The sequence below is a fragment of the Lithobates pipiens genome, unplaced genomic scaffold (assembly GCF_037356315.1).
Source record: "Lithobates pipiens isolate NorthernLeopardFrog02 unplaced genomic scaffold, aLitPip1_a1.2 Scaffold_157, whole genome shotgun sequence".
Classification (NCBI taxonomy): Eukaryota; Metazoa; Chordata; class Amphibia; order Anura; family Ranidae; genus Lithobates; species Lithobates pipiens.
In genome coordinates this window covers 3,297,211-3,310,529 of record NW_027507746.1, presented here as the reverse complement: position 1 = coordinate 3,310,529, position 13,319 = coordinate 3,297,211, and the positions used below count along the sequence as shown (strand labels likewise).

At 45.7% G+C, this 13,319-nt stretch overlaps 1 long non-coding RNA gene across 1 annotated transcript; it reads right to left on the bottom strand.

Moving 5' to 3' along the window:
• Positions 1-7,063: 7,063 nt before the first annotated feature.
• Positions 7,064-12,242, bottom strand: LOC143981453 (uncharacterized). The gene is made up of 2 exons (XR_013274314.1): positions 11,946-12,242; positions 7,064-8,423 (listed from the first exon to the last, which is right to left on the bottom strand). It is a non-coding gene; the product is annotated as an uncharacterized LOC143981453 (long non-coding RNA).
• Positions 12,243-13,319: the final 1,077 nt, after the last annotated feature.

Below are 13,319 nucleotides of genomic sequence, written 5' to 3'. Positions count from 1 at the left end.
AGGCTTACCTATAGGTAGTGGAAATATCTCCTAAACATGTGCCGTTTAGGAGATATTTCACTTGTAGTCTGCCGGAAATTTGTACAGTGCATGCACGGGGAAGAAACAAAGCTAAATGCCGTTTCTTCCCTAGCCTATGCCGCTAGTCATGGCTTCTGTGGGAGTGACATCACACGGCTCCGGCAAATCACATTGCCGGAGTCGACGGGCCCAAAGGAAGAGGGCAAGAAGATGGATGCTGCCCACACAGGACTAGTATGCGATGCACCAGGGAGCGAGGGGGGTGGAATCCACCCCAATGGGAAATAGCCCGCAGCCCCTTACCAGTAATAATAATATAATATATAATTTACCAAACATACAATTCAACCATAAAGAAATGAAGATTGTAAACGACGGACTCAAACGTGCCGCCAATAAAGCGATGAACAAATGTGGTGTTTATATAGATGTGCAGAAATATAGAAGAGAAATAAAGATGAAAAGATACTTCTTAGGAATTCAATGGGATCCAAGGAATAGAATTGACCACACAACCAGAGGGGGCGATAGTGGGCTAAACAATAAATCTTTATTTAATCCTCCACAACCTTCCAATAGACATCGGGAGATTTTTATACAAATGGTATTAAAGGATGTAGATAAATTGGTACCTAGAACGTGTTACCCCTTCAGCCCCGGCCCATTTCACTGGCCAATGACCACAGCACTTTTTGCGTCACTTTAACTGACAATTGCGCGGTTGTGTGGCGCGGCTCCCAAACAAAACTGACGTCCTTTTTTCCCTACAAATAGAACTTTCTTTTGGTGGTATTTGATCACCTCTGCGTTTTTTTAACAAAAAAGAGTGACAATTTTGAAAACAAAACCATATTTTTGACTTTATATAAAAATATATAATATATTATTTATAATAAATATCCAAAGAAAATGTATAAAATGGAATTTCTTCCTGAGTTTAGTTGGATATTTATTCTTCTACATGACAGAGAAATGAGAAATGATCAAACAATGGTAGAGATCTCTCCCTCAGCACTCACAGTATAATATCTACAAAGCTGCTACTATAATAGGATAACAATACATCAGAAAATGTCTCCAAATATAAATATATAAAACACTAATAGAGCTTATAAAATCCAAGAGTCCTCAGACTTGATGCTCCGTGTAGATTTGATAAAATAGGAAGTAAAATGTAAGAAAAGAGATGAAAGGTGATCCTCTCCAGAAGATAAGAATTAGAGGTGAGTTATAATTCATGGATCCAGACGATTGACCATCTCCGTGACACTTGTATGACCATCCCCCAAAGGAAGGTCACTGACCAGATATTAGGGGATATACGGCGTATCTCTGGGTGTGGCTCTGTGAATCTTCCTCCAATATCGGTGGGAAGGTGTGTGGATGTCAGGTGGTTATAATCAGCAATCACTGAATCTTTCCATCTATATGTCGCTCGTTATAAGCGGAGAAAAGAGGTTCTCATAACGTAATCCAATTCATCAATAAGGTGTGTTTATCCCGTAGCTCCTCCTAGATGTTCACTTACTATAACAACAGATGATAAAATCATGAATAGAATTATAATGAAGCCCCTCCCCCTGATATACCTCTATATACCTTTATATACCTCTATATACCTCTATACCACTACAGCCATGATCCCGGGTGAGGCCAACTGGAGAGCTGGCAGGGTGATTCGGTGGTGTGGGTCACTGCATGGCCATACAACGCACCTCCCAACCTTTTATACCCATAGAAGGACATTAACCCCGCCGTGTGTTCATGTTGCTGTTGAGCGTCTCTCACCTCCCATCCAGCTGCACTCTCCAGCTATCCTGTATTCTCATAAGGGCTGCACTGCATTCTACAATCAATATGAGCATTTCAACAATTCAAAAATCCAAGCACACCTCCTATATCCAACCAGGGATATCATTAAACATTATATATTCAACATGATCTACATCACATTTGTCACCCTCTAATAAATCGCCCCGCAGATCGTGATCTTGCTTGATTGCACTGTGTATGGCAGAAGAAACAACGGCTTAACAGCCAAGGTGATAATGCAAATCGCGATGTAAACTACCCCCCCAATGTGTGCTTCATTTATAACATATTAATATCACAATAAAAAATACTGATAAATTGTGCAAATCAATAGTTTAATATAAGTGGTCATATTCCATACTAAATTGGATGCATGAAGATCACATATGCCACTGAGGCTAGGTCTCCACCACTGCAACCCCAAAGTTGCGTGACTTTGCCACAACTTTACCGCAATTTTTGCTGCAATTTTTTATGCAACTTGACCAAAATTGCCCCATCAAAACTGCCCCATCCTATTGCCCCTATCAAAACTGCCCCATCAAAACGGTCCCATCATATTGCCCCCATCAAAATTTCCCCATCAAAACGGTCCCATCATATTGCCCCCATTAAAATGTCCCCATCAAAACTACCCCATCCTATTGCCCCATCAAAATTGACCCATTATACAGCACCATCCTATTGCCCCCATCAAAACTGCCCCTTCAAAACTGTGCATCATATTGCCCCATCAAAACTGCACCATCATATTGACCCCATTAAGTTGCCCCATTAAAACTACCCCATCCTATTGCCCCCATCAAAATTGCCCCATTATACTACCACCATCAGAACTGCCCCATCCTATTGGCCCATCAAAATTGCCCCATTATATTGCCACCATCATTACTACCTCATCAAACTGCCCCATACAAATGGCCCCCATCAAAACGGCCCCATGAAAATTTCTCGATCAAACTGCCAACATCAAAATTGCCCCATCACAATTGCCCATCATATTTCCACCATTAAAATTGCCCCATCAAAACTGCCCCATCCTATTGCCCCATCAAATTGTGCCATCTTATTGCCCTCATCAAATTGCCTCATCAAAATTGTCCCATCAAATTGCCCCATCGAAATTTTCCCATCAAAACTACCCCATCCTAATGCTCCATTATGCTGCCACCATCAAAACTGCCCCATCAAAATGACCCCCATCAAAACTACCCCATCCTATTGCTCCATCAAAACTGCCCCATTACAATTTCCCCATTATGCTGCCACAATCAAAATTTCCCCATTAATTGTCACCATCAAAACTGCCTCATCAAAACAACACCCATCAAATGTTGCCATCTTATTGCCCCATCAAAATTGCCCCATTATACTTCCACAATCAAAATTTCTCCATCAAAACTGCCCCATCAAATTGCCCCATCAAATTGTGCCATCTTATTGCCCTCATCAAATTGCCTCATAAAAATTGCCCCAACAAAGTTGCCCCATTATACTGCCAAAATCAAAATTTTTCGATCAAAACTGCCCCATCGAAATTTTACCATCAAAACTACCCCATCGTATTGCCCCATTAAAATTACCCCCATCAAAACTGCCCCATTAAAATTACCCCCATCAAAACTGCCCCATCCTATTGCACCATCAAAACAGCCCCATTACAATTTCCCCATTATATTGCCACAATCAAAATTGCCCCATTAATTGCCCTCATCAAAACAGCACCTATAAAAATTGCCCCATCATATTGCAATATCAAACTTGCCCCATCAAAACTGCCCATCAAATTTGCCCCTTTCAAAATTGCCCCATCAAAATTGAGCCATCATGTTGCCCCCATCAAAACTGCCCTTATCCTATTGCCCCATCAAATGTTGCCATCTTATTGCTCCCATCAAAATTGCCCCATTATACTGTCACAATCAAAATTTCTCCATCAAAACTGCCCCATCAAAATTTTCCCATCAAAACTACCCCATCCTATGGCCCCATTATGCTGCCACCATCAAAACTGCCCCATTAAAATTACCCCCATCAAAACTGCCCCATCCTATTGCCCCATCAAAACAGCCCCATTACAATTTCCCCATTATAATGCCACAATCAAAATTGCCCCATTAATTGCCCCCATCAAAACTGACTCATCAAAACAGCACCTATCAAAATTGCCCCATCATATTGCAATATCAAACTTGCCCCATCAAAACTGCCCCTTCAAAATTGCCCCATCAAAATTGAGCCATCATATTGCCCCCATCAAAACTGCCCTTATCCTATTGCCCCATCAAATGTTTCCATCTTATTGCCCCCATCAAAATTGCCCCATTATACTGCCAAAATCAAAATTTCTCCATCAAAACTGCCCCATCAAAATTTCCCCATTATACTGCCACAATAAAAATTGCCCCATTACACTGCCCCACTAAACTGCCCCATCTTATTGCACCATCATATTTCCCCTTCAAAATTGTCCCATCAAAATTGCCCCATCAAAACCTTAACGGAAAGGACAGCCAGACAATAAGTATTTCTAGACAGGGCTCAGGTCAGCCATGGCAGCCCTGTAACAGCACAGAGCCTTTTACTTTATATGACCTGCCCCTCCCCCTCCCCAGTATGTGTGAGCATTTCCCCACCTCCATGGGACTACAAACTCCAGCATAGTAGTCTGGGCTCTTATTTCTCTGTGGCTCCCTAGCGCCCCCCACACAGTATGACTGAGAATGATGACTGCACATACACAGCCTCTGCCAGAGTCTGTGCCCCTCCCTTCTTATCAGAGGCAGGGGCGGCTGTTAGATATCATGGGGCCCCCTACAGCCTACTTGATGGGGCCCATGACCCCACCCCTGGGCCCATCCCTGACCCGGCCCCAACCTCATAAAAGAGTTGAGCTGTCTTCCAGTGATATTTATCATCCTTGTGATACGTTGGGCAGTGACATATCCTATGGAGAAAGCTGGGAGCAGCCAGGGAAATGCAGAACTGATAGTGGAAGTGATGAGATCTTCATGGCCTCAGTTGTCACAGAGGAGAGGGAGAAACTGACGTTCCTCCTTCTCTGTGTGCTGCCAATCCCACCAGATGGAATGGGAGAGACTGGGAGGACGGGGGAGGGGAGAACGGGGGAGGGGAGGACGGGGGAGAGGAGAACGGGGGAGGGGAGAGCGGGGGAGGGGAGAATGGGGGAGGGGAGAGCGGGGGAGGGGAGAACGGGGGAGGGGAGAACGGGGGAGGGGAGAGCGGGGAGGGGAGAACGGGGGAGGGGAGAGCGGGGGAGGGGAGAACGGGGGAGGGGAGAACGGGGGAGGGGAGAGCGGGGGAGCGGAGAGCGGGGGAGGGGAGAACAGGGAGGGGAGAACGGGGGAGGGGAGAGCGGGGGAGGGGAAAACGGGGGAGGGGAGAACGGGGGAGGGGAGAGCGGGGGAGGGGAGAACGGGGGAGGGGAGAGCGGGGGAGGGGAGAACGGGGGAGGGGAGAACGGGGGAGGGGAGAGCGGGGGAGGGGAGAACGGGGGAGGGGAGAACGGGGGAGGGGAGAGCGGGGGAGGGGGAGGGGGGCTGAACACAGCAGGGATCATTTTTGCTGTGGAAAACACTTCATGGCCACAGCATATAGTATCCACCTTCGGCTGATTTACAAAATAAGGGGAAGTGGTTGGGGATGGTAAAAAGACACGCGTGACGTTTTTACCTCCCTCCCAAACACAAGTGTGAGGGCACATTCACACAGGGCACCGGCACCCATGTCTCATGCAGAGACTTTTAGCAGCACAGTGCTGTGTACATCATCAGGCCGATCTTCCATTTCTATCAGGACATGCCCCCTCAAGACATATTGGGGCGCAGTCTCTGTGTCCCAAAATAAATGAACGGGACACTGACATGGGGACGCACACAACACTGCGCTGGTAAAAGTCTGTGCATGGCAGATGGATGTCTGTGCCCTGTGTGAATGAGCCCTAAATGAGTGCCAAGGATGCATTTCACCGCCCCATCATCATCACCATGAGAATTACACACACAGTACAGGTCATGTGACTTAAAGCACCTGTAATGTGTGACTATCATGATAATCATTGGAATATATAGCAGCCAAATGTCATCAACATGATCAATGAAGATGATCAGATTTAGCCGTGTATAATTCAGTCATGGGCAACAAGCCATGGCATGGGGGGAGGGGGTGGAGTCTGGACTGTACATTTGGAGAGAAAAATAAAGTCTTGATGGTTCCCAATTCAGTTCCCTCGCTCAGTGGAAACAGTGCGCTGTGCTCTTACTTTCTGTGTTCAATTCTGTGATACAATTTAATTATAATTCTTTTAATTATTGATGATGATTAAGAATTAAAAATCAGTGAAATTTACTGTTATTTTGATCCTGTACAATAAAATATAAGACCTCCCGGGGTCACCTTCATCCTCCGATCTTCTCTCCAGGCACGGGAGACGGGACAGGTTCTACGCAGGGAAGTGGATTCCATTGTTGAGCGGATGAAGATGATAACTCCTTCCCTAAATGACGCTCAGAGGTTGTCCAAGGAGGTCGGACTTGTGACGGATGTAAGTGAAGATGGGGAGAAGGCAGATAAAAAGAGAAGGGAGAGGGGAAAGGGGAGGAGAGAGAGTTAAGGTAGAGGTGAGGGGGAGGGAGAGGGGGGAGGAAGAGGTGAGAGGGGGGAGGGAGAGGGGGAAAGGGAGAGGTGAGATGGGGGAAGGGAGAGGTGAGATGGGGGAAGGGAGAGGTGAGAAGGGGAAGGGAGAGGTGAGAGGGGGAAGGGAGAGGTGAGAGGGGGAGGGAGAGGTGAGAGGGGGAGGGAGAGGTGAGATGGGGGAAGGGAGAGGTGAGAAGGGGAAGGGAGAGGTGAGAGGGGGAAGGGAGAGGTGAGAGGGGGAAGGGAGAGGTGAGAGGGGGAGGGAGAGGTGAGAGGGGGAAGGGAGAGGAGAGAGGGAGAGGAGAGAGGGAGAGGTGAGGGGGGAAGGGAGAGGTGAGAGGGTATCGGCTGTGGAGAACAAGCTGAGAAGGAGTTGGTAATCACAGAATAAGGCTAATAAAATATACAAAACTTTATTGATGAGTAAAAACTCTCAATGGGGTAAATCTATAGAGAATAACACCTTCCAATAACCAGGTAATAATATTGGTGGCCCAATAATCAATCAGGATAATCGCCTTTGGGTAATGATCCATGGCATGAAATCCTCCGGGAATAATACATGATCCTCATATACAATATATCAGACATGAAATGTAATCAGAACAATCGGTGGATAAATCCATTTAGATGATATAATAAAAATTGCAGCAAGTTGTCAGTGAAAGGCAAAGCGGTTGAACGGACTCAGCACAATGAAATCTTAGGAGCCGTGTTGGCAGAGAGTCATGCAGAGCAGAGATGGGGGAGTTGGCAGAAGTAAAGATGAACTTCTAGAAATGGGATGACTTGGATAAGCTTGTCATTCAGGGGGATAAAGTTCTGGATGTGGAAGAAAAACTCTGATATAAGGCAGCAGAGAGCCGGCTATGAGATCTCCGTCTCTCCTTGGGATTGCTGATGGATCGGGTTCTGTTCTTATACAAGATAATGTCAGCAACATGGAGAAAGACATTGCAGAGAGAGACTGGGAGCCGGGAATGCCGTATATGTTAGATAGAGCCGCATCACTTTATTACATCCAAGGAGAGGAGAGAGTGCAGGGAGAGGAGAGAGAGTAGTATGGAGGATAGAGAGGAGTATGGAGAGGAGTATGGAGAAGAGTATGAAGGATGGAGAGGAGGATGGAGATGAGTATGGAGGATGGAGAGCAGTATGGAGGATGGAGAAGAGTATGGATAATGGAGAGTAGTACGGAGGATGAAGAGGAGTATGGAGGATGCAGATTAGTATGGATAACGGAGAGTAGTATGGAGGATGAAGAGGAGGATGGAGAGGAGGATGGAGTAGAGTATGGAGGATGGAGAGGAGTATGGATGACAGAGAGGAGTATGGATGACGGAGAGGAGGTTGGAGAATTGAGCTGAGGATGGAGAGTAGTATGGGGGATGGGGAGTAGTATGGAGGATGGAGAGGAGTGTGGGAGGATGGAGAGGAGTATAGAGGATGGAGAGGAGTATGGAAATGAGGATGGAGAATTCAGAGGATGGAGGATGGAGAGTAGTATGGAGGATGGAGAGGAGTGGGGAGGATGGAGAGGAGTATGGAGGGTGGAGAGGAGGATGGAGAGGAGTAGAACAGCAGTAAGAGGAAGATGTGGTCTCTTTCTCTGTATTAGTGATTGCTCCAGTCAGCTTTTAGTAACGAGAAACTTTAGAAAATGTCTTTTTCCCACCATGAACGAGTCCTAAAAATGAGTTGGATCCTCATCACCATCATAGTAGTATTGATAATATTGGAAAGTGTGGAATCCTACAGAGGGGAGAAGAGGGAATTCACAATGGGAGGCGACCATTATATCCATGAAGAGTAGAAGACTTTCCTTTAGAAGGTTGCAGAGAAGTCTGAGGTGTCGGTGAGGAGATCCTCTATACATGGAAGAGGTCCAGCAGACCCAACACCGGGACACAATCACCAGACAAATCTCTGGCCGTCTACAAGAGATAATTGTACAATTACACAGCGATATTACATTGTATACATTCCATGAAATGTGTCACCAATACATATATATGTGAATGTGATGTGAATATCATTCCATGTTACACAGGGACTCGTCATATCAGTAATTTGGCTACTTTCCATCCACAGAAGAATTGGGATCATGTGACCTGAGGAAGATCTGCAGATCCCAATATCAGCAGCAAAGCTGACTGAGGAGACAATTGTATTCAGCCAGGACGGGTTTTATTATTTTCTGTTAGGAAGTGATCCAGATTTATAGAGAGGAGAAGTCGGAATCCAGGAACTGGGACTGATCAGCACTAGAGATGGGCCAACAGTTCTATCTGGGCAGAAGTTCCCCCGAACATTAACCGCTCACCCACTCGGCAAACACCCAAATTTGCAGTTAGCTCGGCGGGATATTCGCCCGCTGAGCGCCCCTCAATGCTCTGTGCGCTTCGCAGTGCATTCTACAGGACCTAATTGGATGAAGCCAGCGGTCAGGTGCAAGGTTTCGCCAATTAGCACTTTCAGGGCCCTGATTGGACAAAGTGATGATGACTTTTGCCAACCAGGGCTCAGTGCTCATAGTCCCACCCCCACTATAAATGGTTCCTTCTCATAGGAAGCCTTTGCAGTGTTGGAGTGGAGATATATAGAGCCGGGCTCAGTTTACTACTAGTGAGTTAGTGTGTTCATTTATTGTGACTCCGAGTATGTTGTGTCAGTGTAGAGTGTTAGTATACTGTTTGTATAATGTGTGAGTATAGTGTAGTGTGTGTGTTAGTATACTGTTAGTATAGTGTGTGAGTATAGTGTAGTGTGTGTGTAGAGTGTTAGTATAGTGTGTGAGTATAGTGTAGTGTGTTGTGCAATGAAGTGTTTAACACCACATTACATTTAGTGCTGTATATCCTTCTTCTTGGTTGCTGCATGTTTTTTTTTTTCCTGTCCCCTTTTTTAAATTGTCAGCTGCAGTTTTTTCTGACTGTGACATTGGTGTTCCCTTTTTTTATTTTATTCTTTTATAGTTTTTACATTTCTGTCAGTGGAAGTCCTCAATTTATAGTGCAGCAAACACCACTTTTCATTGAATAAAGTGCATCCAATGACACATTTCCCAGTTTATAATAAGTTTGGGTAATAACCCCCCATCATGTCTGGGAGGACAACAAGGAGAGGCAGACGTTCCCCATGGCACTGTGAGGGGTCCAGCAGCGTATGTGACCACAGGCCAAGGTGGACGTGGTCAGTCCTCAGGCAGGACATAATTTCCTCTGTTTAGTGATGGTGCCCGTGCTATCCAGCCACAGCATGTAGAGGAGGTGGTGGACTGGCTTTCTAAACCCTCATCATCCTCTGTCATCCTCTGTCACCCTCCTCATTATCCTCATCCTCCTCATCCTCTGTCACCCTAGCAGAGACTAGTGCACAGTCCCCTGCAGCTGCCAGAGCAGCTTATTCTGCCTCCTTGTTCACATCTATTCCTGCCCTAGTCCCAGCATCAGGCATGGAGGAGTCAGCGGAGTTATTTGAACACAGTGTCAGCCACTTGCTCCTTGATGATGCACAGCCATTACTGGATTCAGATGTTGGTTCTGAGGTTGAGGAAGGCAGGAACATGAGCCTACAGAGAGGGAGGAACACTGGTACACAAATTGGCAGTCATGTTTCCCCAGCTGCAGCGTATTGCCAAGTTGTCTCCGGTGGAAATGAGGATGGAGGAGGAGATGATGATGATGATGATGATGATGATGATGATGATGATGATGATGAGGTCACTGATGTGACTTGGGTTCCGGATAGAGCAGAGGAGGAAAGTGAGGGTGAGGCACAACCCCAACGAGGCAGCCATCATGGAAGAATAGAGAGCAGCCACCCTATTCCATCACATTGTGGAGCTATCATCTCCCGGCCCACTTCCCACAGCTCAGATGTCTGGACATTTTTTGCACATGTGCAGCCGATCGCACTGTTGTAATTTGCAAACTTTTTCTCAAGCACATCGAGCGTGGCAAAAACTCCAACCATTTGGGTTCCACATGCTTGACAAGGCATTTATCCTCCCACCACTCAGCCCATTGCAAGAGTACACAAAAGCCATACAAAAGGGGAACAAATATGCCCCTCCTCCTCACCTCAGTCTGTCCCCGCTATGCCCCATGACCTCTCAGCAGCCTCCACTGACAGGGATGATATTATAGTGCAGGGTGTCCCAGGTCCTTGCAACACATCTTCCAGCAGCACACCAACAGATGCAGAGTAGTAAGGCTTGCTCAAAGTGGTGCAAACAATGTGTTATCGCCATACAAAGTCTGCCAAAGAGACACCAGAATGTATCCATAATCCTCTAATCTTGCTGCCAGTGCACTGCATTGTGACCTCATCATACAGACTGGCCCCCAAGCCGTTATTTATAAAATAAAGCTTGCAGGAAAAAAACTATTTAAATGTCAGTTTTGCTGCAGCAGGTTCTATACATGGTACAGATGTGCCACTTTACAGGCAGACTAAGGACACCCCCAGCACTATGTTTAAAGGGATTTTTATTTGTTATTGTTTCACATTAAGCATCATTAAAATCACTGCTCCTTTAAAAAGATTGTTTTTAAAAAAAATGTTTTTTTTTATTGATGTCCCCCAGGACAGTACCCAGCCCCCATACCCTCTTTATGGTCAATTGCTTGCATATAAGCCTTCAAAATAGTGAGACGTAATGCTCTGCAGTGGGATGGGTGACATGTAATACTCTGCAGTGGGATGGGTGACATGTAATGCTCTGCAATTGGATGGGTGACACCTAATGCTCTGCAGTGGGATGGGTGACATGTAATGCTCTGCAGTGGGATGGGTGACACACAATGCCCTGGGGAGTGACACAGAATCTTCCTGGGGGTGACACAGAATCTTCCTGGGGGTGACACACAATGATTGGTGGTGATGAATAAAATAAACCATTTTTTTCCAATGAAAATAAATGTCAGTAAAATGTATTGTCAGTAAACTTTGACACAACAGGACGGTGTGTTGTATGAATAAAGTTTGTTGTAATGGTTGGTCCTTGTGCCGTTGTCACAGAACACCATCCAGGAGACAATCCACATGCAGCTCTGAAAGTGCAGGTGACCGCTGTCACTCATAGAGAGGAGGCAGGGCAGAGGCGGGGCTCCAATCAGATGACAATGGAGGCGGAGCTGTAGCGGTGATGTGATGGGCGGTGCAGCCAGTGTGTCACCGCAGGCTTGTAGTACAATAGATGGGAGCGCGGATGCGCGGGTGCCCCTATCAGATCAGTGGTGTGAAGGGGGCACCGGTCACACAACAACACAGGAAGTGGGCAATACTGAGCAGAAATGACACCATTTAGAAGAGGAAAAGAAGAGAAAGATTACTATTACTGGAATTCTATATTTAAGGATCAGAAAGAGAAAATAAAAGCTGAGAGTTGATGTGACTTTACTCTGATATCATCCATTCCGGACATTCTCTTCATATCCGGATCCGTGTATTACCTGAGAGGGGGAGGGGCTCCCACACACCATCTTCTTATCTTCACCTCTTTATAGATACATCCCAGCCTCCTCCAATCCTTCATAGAAGAATAAAATGAGAGTGTTAGAGGAGGAAATGTTGCTGTGATGATGGAAGGGGGAGGGGCTCATACTGAGCTCTGTAAGAAATGATGGAAAAGTGAGGGGCCCTCACCATGGCAGGGGCCACACACTCATCTCCATCCAACCATTGGGATAGCAGACTGTATGCCGGGTGTGCTGGGCTGTCATGTGTACAGGCTGAGAACACACATAGTTACATAGTTAGTCAGGTTGAAAAAAGACACAAGTCCATCCAATTCAACCAAAAAATAAAAAATAAAATATATATATATAATAAATATCATACCAGCCCATGTACCCAATTCTATACCCACAGTTGACCCAGAGGAAGGCAAAAAACCCCAGCAGGCCATGATCCAATTTGCTAAAGCAGGGGAAAAAATTCCTTCCTGATCCTCCGAGAGGCAATCGGATTTTCCCCAGATCAACTTTACCTATAAATGTTAGTACCCCGTTATATTATGTACACTTAGGAAATAATCCAGGCCCTTCTTAAAGCAATCCACTGAGCTGGCCATAACCACCTCTGCAGGGAGTCTATTCCACATTTTCACAGCTCTTACTGTGAAGAAACCTTTCCGTATTTGGAGATGAAATCTCTTTTCCTCTAGACGCAAAGAGTCCACCTTGTCCTCTTTGACTGTAAAGTGAATAACTCGACACCAAGTTCACTATATGGACCCCTTATATATTTGTACATGTTGATCATATCCCCCCCTTAATCTACTTTTATCAAGAGTGAATAAATTCAGTTCCTCTAATCTTTCCTCATAGCTGAGCTCCTCCATGCCTCTTATCAGTTTGGTTGCCCTTCTCTGCACTTTCTCCAGTTCCCTGATATCCTTTTTGAGAACTGGTGCCCAAAACTGAACTGCATATTCCCGATGAGGTCTTACTAATGATTTGTACAGGGGTAAAATGATGTCTCTCTCTCTGGAGTCCATACCTCTCTTAATACAGGAAAGGACTTTGCTTGCTTTGGAAACCACAGCTTGGCATTGCATGTTATTATTGAGCTTATGATCTACCAAAACCCCCAGATCCTTCTCCACTATGGATTCCCCCAGTTGTACTCCCCCTAGCATGTATGATGTATATTCTTAGCCCACAAGTGCATAACCTTACATTTCTCCACATTAAACCTCTTCTGCCACATAGTCGCCCAATTAGACAGAGCATTGAGGTCGGCTTGTAAATTGGAGACATCCTGTAAGGACGTTATTCCACTGCATAGCTCGGTGTCATCTGCAAAGACGGAAATGTTACTTTTGA